Consider the following 8,842-nt stretch of genomic DNA (forward strand, 5'->3'; position numbering starts at 1 on the left):
GTGACGTCAAAATCACGGAGCTGTGACGCAGCCTTGAGACGTCAATCGTGACGAGTATACGAAATCGTCCAATTACCAGTGACATTTAGCGCGGCTCCGCCCCGGTAGTTTTGAATCCTCGGCGAACGCTGTTGCCACTGTGTGGCACAAAACTGAGCAGGGACCGTCTCCTAACTTTTTGTAACACGACGCAATTAATACGCAATAAATAAAACAAACGTTTATTTTGGCAAGGTACTATTTTTAATATTAAATAACCTTAAGCTCCATAGAAGCGTTCTTAGTTTTGTAATTATACTTGCTGTTAGGTAACTTTGGTTGCCGCGAGGGTGCGCCGGCGACGTCATGGCTTGCACATGGCGGCCTACAAGCAACCAGCTGATTCCCCGAGAAGGTGCTGCTTTTTCAAGCGTCGTCTGAAATCAAAGTACCGTGCGGGTGCCTTGAGCGTGCTGAAAATCTGATAGAATGCAGTCGGAGTACAGAGCTTGCAGCGATAAAATTTCATGGAGCGCTTGACACAGAAATGGACAAAGACAACTTGCGGAGGTGTTTTCGGTCGGCGCCTACTAGTGTCGATGAGAAAAGTGCTGAAAGTGCAACGTGCAAGCTCTGTGGTTCTATTTGTTTCTCTTTAGGGAATGCAAGACGACTGTGAAGCATGTAGTGTAGGCTAAAATGAAGCTCCGTGGTTGCATAATCATCTGTGCCTCCATTCACTGCAGTGCCACCGTGACAGGGCTTTCGGTGTAGCGTTCATTGTAGTGTGGTCTGTATATTTTCTGGTCTCCATGACTGGGTTGCTTTGCTTTTGAGCGATACCTTCTGCCCACTAACCATTTGCTTGATGCATATGTGATATTTTTGCACCAGTTTGCATACCTATGGGATTTTCTACTTATGCTACAATCACTGTGAGCACTAAAACTCGCAATATTATGCATTCAATTTGTCAGCTTTACACTGTTTGCATTAAGGAAATGCGTCCTATGCATCCTAACAGTATATGCAGGCTTTTAGTCCTGAAGGGCTCACTAATGGAGGCTGCCCTATGCGAATGCATTGTACATAGCACTACTTGTGTCATGTTTCTGCACTGTTAATTGCCATACTTTGTTTCCTGCTTCTGAAATGTGCCACACCTATGACAACTACTATGCAAGCCTGTAATCCTTAAGCAACTATTCTTTTTTTCTTGCCTCTGTGTCGCAGTTTTATGCGCAATACTTTCATTTCTTGCTTCTGAAGTGTGTCAGACTTCCGATGAGTACTGTGCCAGCTTACAGGCTCTAAAAAGTGTTCTTAGTGTGTCCTCACTGTGTAGCACAATTGTGCAGCACGTCAAATAACTGCCGATGCTATTGCAGGCAGTTGGTTTCGCTGCTGCATATTTAAGCGTGTGAAATGCTGCAGGAAAATAAAGGTGCACAATTGATACACATGCTTCTAAGAAAACTTCTGTGAGACTTTCCCATTCCGATAGGCTTCACAATTGCTGCCTCGTTGTAAAACACTTTATGTCCTAAAACACATGCACACACACACAAACACCAACATGCACGGTTGCAAGCAACAGTAAAGAGGGTGTACGAAGAAAAATTTGACTTGACAGATGAGGTGTTTTAACGCATGGTTCGGGAAGATGCATCTTTATCACAGCAGGTTTCTGGCACAGACATGAAACGAGAAGACGCTGCACTTGGCTGCCTGTGATGAGTTGGTCAGCTACGTGTGGTATATCACGGCCGATTGCTGTGCTGGGATTGACGCCAAAGCGGTTGCCGCACCATGGGCAGCTGTGCCAGCCTCTGGTGGTAGGTTCTGTGGAACAGGCTCACAACATGATCCTGTATGGCTTTTCTCTAGAGGTATGCATGGCAACAGTGATCCCACTTCCAAGTAGCCAGTGCACAAATGTGACCCTTTCTTGTCCAAGCCAGCAGCACCCTTCTCGTCTGCAGGCAGGCAGGAAGACATCCAAAGAAGTTATGCAACAAGGCACATATGCTACACGCTCTGGCTGGTAGAGGAACGTCTAGTATTTTTGCAAGCACCGGAAGCGGGTCTTCAACACGCGGATGCAGTTATCCACCATTTACATTGTGGAGGTGTATGCCTTGTTCTATAACCGTTATGGAGAATCCGGACCGGGATTCCATGGCACTAGCAGCCATGTCTCCAACAGGTGCCCCTCTCACCAACATAACCGAAAATGGCACGCTGTTAAGCACATTCTTCGTCACGTCGTTGTCGACCTCAACAGCCTCATAAACTCCAGGTGGGCTCGGCAGCTGTGCCACTGCGCGGACGAGTAACCCTCTTGTCTTCGCCATGCAGGTGCTCCTTCCTCTGTTCACACATGTGCTGTTGCCTGTTCTGGCTGCTGCCTGCGTTGACATGCGGCCACGTTATCGTCATCACTACGGCAGTCATGAAGCTGATACCAATTCCGTAACAGCGACTGACGTCACGTTTACCTGGATTTCGCCACCACCTGGCTCTGGGACCATCCGTTCGTCGTGGGAAATACAATCGCCGCAGACATCATGTTTTTCGCCACCTATAAAAGATCGCCCGTGGACCGCGGCGCCTTGTGGGCTCAGCAGCTGTGCCACTGCGCAGACGAGTAACCCTCTTGTCTTCGCCATGCAGGTGCTCCTTCCTGTGTTCACACATGTGCTGTTGCCTGTTCTGGCTGCTGCCTGTGTTGACGTGTGGCCACGTTATCGTCATCACTACGGCAGTCATGAAGCTGATACCACATCCGTAACAGCGACTGACGTCACGTTTACCTAGATTTCGCCACCACCTGGCTCTGGGACCATCCGTTCGTCGTGGGAAATACAATCGCCGCAGACATCATGTTTTTCGCCACCTATAAAAGATCGCCCGTGGACCGCGGCGCCTTGTGGGCTCGGCAGCTGTGCCACTGCGCAGACGAGTAACCATCTTGTCTTCGCCATGCAGGTGCTCCTTCCTGTGTTCACACATGTGCTGTTGCCTGTTCTGGCTGCTGCCTGCGTTGACGTGCGGCCACGTTATCGTCATCACTAATGCAGTCATGAAGCTGATACCAATTCCGTAACAGCGACTGACGTCACGTTTACCTGGATTTCGCCACCACCTGGCTCTGGGACCATCCGTTCGTCGTGGGAAATACAATCGCCGCAGACATCATGTTTTTCGCCACCTATAAAAGATCGCCCGTGGACCGCGGCGCCTTGTGGGCTCGGCAGCTGTGCCACTGCGCAGACGAGTAACCCTCTTGTCTTCGCCATGCAGGTTAGAAAATCATACTCTCTTTTTGCAAAATCGAGCAACTACTTCTTAATTCAGCTGCCGAGCCCGCAGTGTTGTACTTGTATTGTCGTTGAATGCATTGCTGTTGTCCATTCGTTGCTTATGCAATCCGGTGACATAGAAACTAACCCTGGTCCTGACACTGCCGCCATACTTGCAGAACTACAGAAACTAACATCGGGCCAAAGCACGTTAATCAGCGAAGTAAAAGACCTCAGCAGCAGGTTAGTAGCGACAGACAAATCGATCACCGAATTAAGTAAGCGCATTACCGAATTAGAAACCCACTATCAGGATCTCGCATCACTTAAAACAGAAGTTGCATCCATTAAGACTGATGCCGCCACGTCGGCGACCCAAATCAGTAACCTCGAATCCAGAGTAGACGATGCCGAAAACCGGTCGCGCCGTAACAACCTGCTATTTTATGGCTTACCTGATACTAGCTCAAAGGAAACGTCCTCTGAGTCTGAAGAACTGGTCACCCGCCTTTGCAGTGAAAATTTGGACATCACCATAGACCCAAAAGAAATAGAAAGAGCACATCGTCTTGGCCGTCACTCAAGTGAACGATGTTGACCCATTATCGTTAAATTCACTTTCCATAATACAAAAGAATCCATCCTAAAAAACGCCCGGAAACTAAAAGACACTGACTACAGCATAGGAGAAGACTTTTCACATTCTGTCCGTAAGGCACGCAAACATTTACTACGTTTCGCGAAATAAACATCTGATAAGTACGTACTGCGCTTTAAAACACTGTACATAGGCCCCAAGCAGTATATATTCGACGACTTGACGGAAACGGTAAAAGAAGTGCCATAGCAATCACACTCTGCTCGACCTAAAGCAACTCCCCGACAGCACACCCCCCGAACTAATCTTACCTTATCTGCAGTATTTGCTAACATACGAAGCTATTTACCGAAACGGGAAATCGTATCTAGTCTTGTCTTATCAACCAACAGCACCCTTCTCATTCTTACAGAAAGGTGGTTAACAGAGGATATCAGTGATACCGAAATTTTGGCTGCGCTGCCCAACTTTAAAGTTTACCGTAAAGACCGGGAAATAGCCCGTGGCGGTGGCGTGCCCATAGCCGTACATCAGCAGTTTTCAGCATCCTTAATCAATGTAGATTCTAACTTAGGACTGCTATGGCTGCTCTGCCCCGCTGTCCCCCGAACTGTGCTGGTAGGAGTCTGTTACAGGCCACCGCAAAATGATCCGGACTTTTCCTACAAACTAAACAATGTGCTGAGTGAACTGACATCATCGTATCCTAACGCAGATATTGTTCTTTTTGGTGAATTCAATTTTCCCACTATTGACTGGCGTAACTACACCTCCATGACTAATTCTTCAGAAGCAAAAAATTTTGTCGAGGTCTGTGTTAACTTCAACCTTACCCAGCTAATATTAGAGCCAACGCGCAGTGCGCAGAATTCCGCCAACACTCTAGATCTGATATTAACCAACAGCCCTGATAGCGCAACAAGTATTACATACCTAAGAGAAATAAGTGATCATAAAGTCATTCATGCTACCTTCAGTTTTACACCCATGCTTCGTCAAGTTTCCAGGAAAACAATTCGTCTTTATAAAAGAGGTGATTTTCAAGCAATAAATGAAGAACTAACTGCTTTTTACAACTTATGAAACCGATTTCCACACAAAGTCTTTTAACGAAAATTGGACGATTTTCAGGGACAAAGTTCACGAACTAACAAACAAGTACATTCCGGTAGCTAGTTTCCGTGCTAACCAGCAAAAACCGTGGTTTACTACGGCCCTGAAACGCCTGGAAAACAAGAAAAAGCGTCACTATCGGGCAGCAAAGCGGAACACAAGCCAAGCATCATGGGAAAAGTACTACACTGCCGAAGCTGATTACCTTGCTGCTATCCGCAACGCAAAACACCTTTTTCCACTCTGACTTGCCAAAAATGCTAATACACAACCCTAAAAATTTTTGGCACGTAGTAAACCCGAAGGATACATATACAATTATTCTTACTAACGATATGGGTCAAACCATCAGCGATTGTGAATGTGCTGACATTTTCAATAGAGCCTTTTCAACTGTTTTTGCGAAAGAGTGTGATTTACCTGCTAACGCCTTCATAAGTTCCTTCACAGCGTCAACCATGGATCCAGTTTCTTTCTTCGCAGATGGTATATCATCTCGTATCGAAAACATCAAGCTAACGTCATCAGCCGGGATCGATGAAATTAACTCGAAATTTCTGAAAAATACTAAGCACATTTCCGCGGCCTACTTATCACTATTGTACTCTCAGTCTCTCTCTTCAGGTAACATACCGCATGACTGAAAAGTGGGAAAAGTCGTCCCAATCTTCAAGTCCGGTAACAAAAACTCGCCCTTAAATTATCGACCCATTTCCCTAACAAGCATTCCTTGTAAAATCATGGAGCATGTAATTTATTCTCAAGTCATGAACTTTCTCGATTCCAACAATTTCTTTCATTCATCACAACATGGCTTCCGTAAAAACCTTTCCTGTGAGACACAACTGGCTACATTTGTTCATGACTTACATGCCAACCTTGACTGCAACCAACAGATTGATGCTATTTTTTTAGATTACGCAAAAGCCTTTGACAAAGTACCCCACCAGAGATTACTACTTAAGCTCTCTTACCTAAATATTCACCCTAGCATTCTAAACTGGATTAAGGAATTTTTAACAAATCCAACCCAATTAGTCATAGTTAATAACGAATTTTCTGATTACATTCCAGTAACCTCAGGCGTCCCCCAGGATCAGTGCTCGGACCGTTATTATTCTTAATATACATTAATGACTTGCCCCTTCAGGTATCATGTCACATTCGTATGTTCGCAGATGATTGCGTCATTTATCGTACTATTAATAACTCTTCCCACCAAGAAGCCCTCCAGACTGACCTAACTAACGTTCAGAAATGGAGCGACCTGTGGATAATGACACTTAACCCTCAGCAATGCAAGATTGTATCCTTCGCCCGTCGCACTAAACCATTTATTTTTTCGTACAATATAGCTCAAATCCCAATAGAAGCAGTTAACTCATTTAAGTACTTAGGAGTCACGCTATCTCATGATTTATCTTGGCGCACACATATTTCTAATGTAATATCATCCGCGAATAAAACACTAGGCTTTTTGAAACGCCACTTACGTCACGCTCCCCAACAAGTTAAACTACTGGCTTACCAATCGCTAATCAGACCGAAACTAGAATATGCATCCCCCATATGGAATCCACATCAAATATACCTCATAAATGCCCTCGAATCCGTCCAGAACCGTGCCACTAGATTCATCCACAATACCTATTCATACCAAGTCAGCGTGTCGTCTTTAAAAGCAGAATCCGCCTTATCAACCCTTGTTATTCGTCGCCGCATTGCCAGCCTAAACCTGTTTCATAAGTACAGGGGGGGTCAAAAAATGCCAGGCCGCTCCAAACTGTCGTGGAGCAGCTGCTCGCCGTTATCGCGGCGCTGTTATCGCACGCATGCCTCGCCGCGCTCGGGTTGCCAGGGTATACTGTGAGAGGGGGTGAGGCCTCCCTCTTTTTCGCTCTCCTCGATAACGAAGATGACAAATAGATAGTGCGGCGTGCGCCTTTACGTTTCGCTCTTCGAGCATGGCTGTGATGCAGCGCTTCGCGGAACAGGCGGCTGTTTGTCCAAAAGAAAGCGCAATGCTAGCGGCTATAAAATTTAGCGTCTGCTTCATCCTACTTTTCTGCTTACGATATCTTGCGTTTACTTTCACATAAGCTCTTTTGCGGCTCTCTGAGCCAGTACTTTGGCTTTCCATGGGATATAGGACTGGTACTGTTGCTTTATGTTCTCGGAATTTACTACATTAAAATCGCACCGGAGGACGCATAGTTAGATTGCATGTCCAACTGGCTTTTTGGTGCTCCTTACTTCGAGGTTGTTGTCACAAGTCTTGTATTATTGAATGAGTTAAATGCTTCAGCGCAGGTAAAGCAAATGAATTCGCTTGTGTCTGCGCAGTTAGGACGTGTCGCGGATGGTTCTGTGGGTACTTCACGCTTTGCTATTAATATTCTGCAGCTTTCATGTTTACATCTCGGGCCCTAGCACTCATCCGCCCATACTGAAGATACCGAGAATAGGAGTATTCTACTATTATGCCAGAAAACAAGCGCTAACGTCTAGGTTTTAGGACAAGCCGTCATATGACCAGTAAAATTTGTTGAGTTTAAACGAAATGCTCGTATGCCCTTCCCTCGAAATCAGGTGCCGCGTTTCTCTTAGAAGCACCGTTATACATCGTTAACTTCGGATTGGTATAAAGATAGAATGTGGGCTTGTGCCTACATTCTAGCAATTGGAGGGACACACCGCACTTTAACAGGACATTATTTTTTGCCCAGGTAAATAGATCCTCTAGGGCTTGAATTCGATCCTGATGCGGCCTCTGGTATAGCTTGCTCTTGGTGTGAGACTTTTCAGTATGCCGCCCACACCATCGCATGCACATTTTCCGTGTGCAGTGGCAAATAAATTCCATTCTCCAAAACCTTGCAAACTCCTTCGTGGTAGCAGAGATTCAGAAAGTTATTTTTGTTCTTACACTATGATGCACCTCCATCACAAAAATAACGCATGTTGAAGAGGAAAGAGGGGAGATGTGACTGTATATCACAGAAGTCCATCACGAATGCAGAGGACTGTAGGCCTTCTGCAAGGGCCGCGGTCGTAAGCGGAATATGGGTGAGGCGATCGAGGGCAGAGCGCAGCGTATGTCATTGCCGTTATATGCAGGGTAGTCACATATTATATATTGTAGCGTCTCATTACCGCCACATGTTTTGCTATCAGGGCTGGCTGACATTCCGAATCGCAATGCATATTCCAGAGTAAAAGCTACACCTAGCAAGAGGCCACATAACATTGTTGCTTCGTGCCGTGATGAAGGCTAACTGAAAATTTACACAGGTATGCCTTACAAAAAAAAACGGTGAGCAACGAACTCCTCGCTGAAGAGTCATAGCATGCGGTGGAAGAGAAAATACAATCATAAAGAAATTCTCAAATTTTTAGGTATAATTTTGGCGTCATATGTATTTTTGCTCCTCACCACAAAAGTAACGAGGCCAAAGTGAAAAACTAGCTGTGGTTTAGCTTGTGGTTAAACCTGCAGTTGCGCGAGAGCTATCCGCTCGGCTAAACTTAGGTTCCGCTTGAAAGTAAAGACATAGCTTTTACACATAGTAGTTTACTCTATTGTTTCCGCATTATTTTTTGCAGAGGGAACTTTTTGCCACTAAAGCGCGATGAGGCGAAAGCCTCTATCGCGCGGTGGTCCGAAACCCTCCAATACGGCACCTCTTTCTCTTTTCACTCCCACCTTCGCGATGGCGCGATAACGTAGGCTACCAATCAACGTATACAGCCCCACTTTAACCAAGCCGTATTAAGTTGCCTGCGTAACCTAGGGATAATGTGAATGAAGGGGTCTTGGCAGGCTGATTGTAATATCATCCTCCCATATGAA

The 8,842-nt window shown here is 45.7% G+C and overlaps 1 pseudogene; it reads left to right on the plus strand.

Annotated features, from left to right (window-relative positions):
- Nucleotides 1-345: 345 nt before the first annotated feature.
- On the plus strand, nucleotides 346-4,128 carry LOC146188091 (uncharacterized; annotated as a pseudogene).
- The last annotated feature ends 4,714 nt before the right edge of the window (nucleotides 4,129-8,842 follow it).

Source organism: Amblyomma maculatum, chromosome 5 (assembly GCF_055883805.1).
Source record: "Amblyomma maculatum isolate TAMU_Amacu chromosome 5, ASM5588380v1, whole genome shotgun sequence".
In the NCBI taxonomy this organism is placed as follows: Eukaryota; Metazoa; Arthropoda; class Arachnida; order Ixodida; family Ixodidae; genus Amblyomma; species Amblyomma maculatum.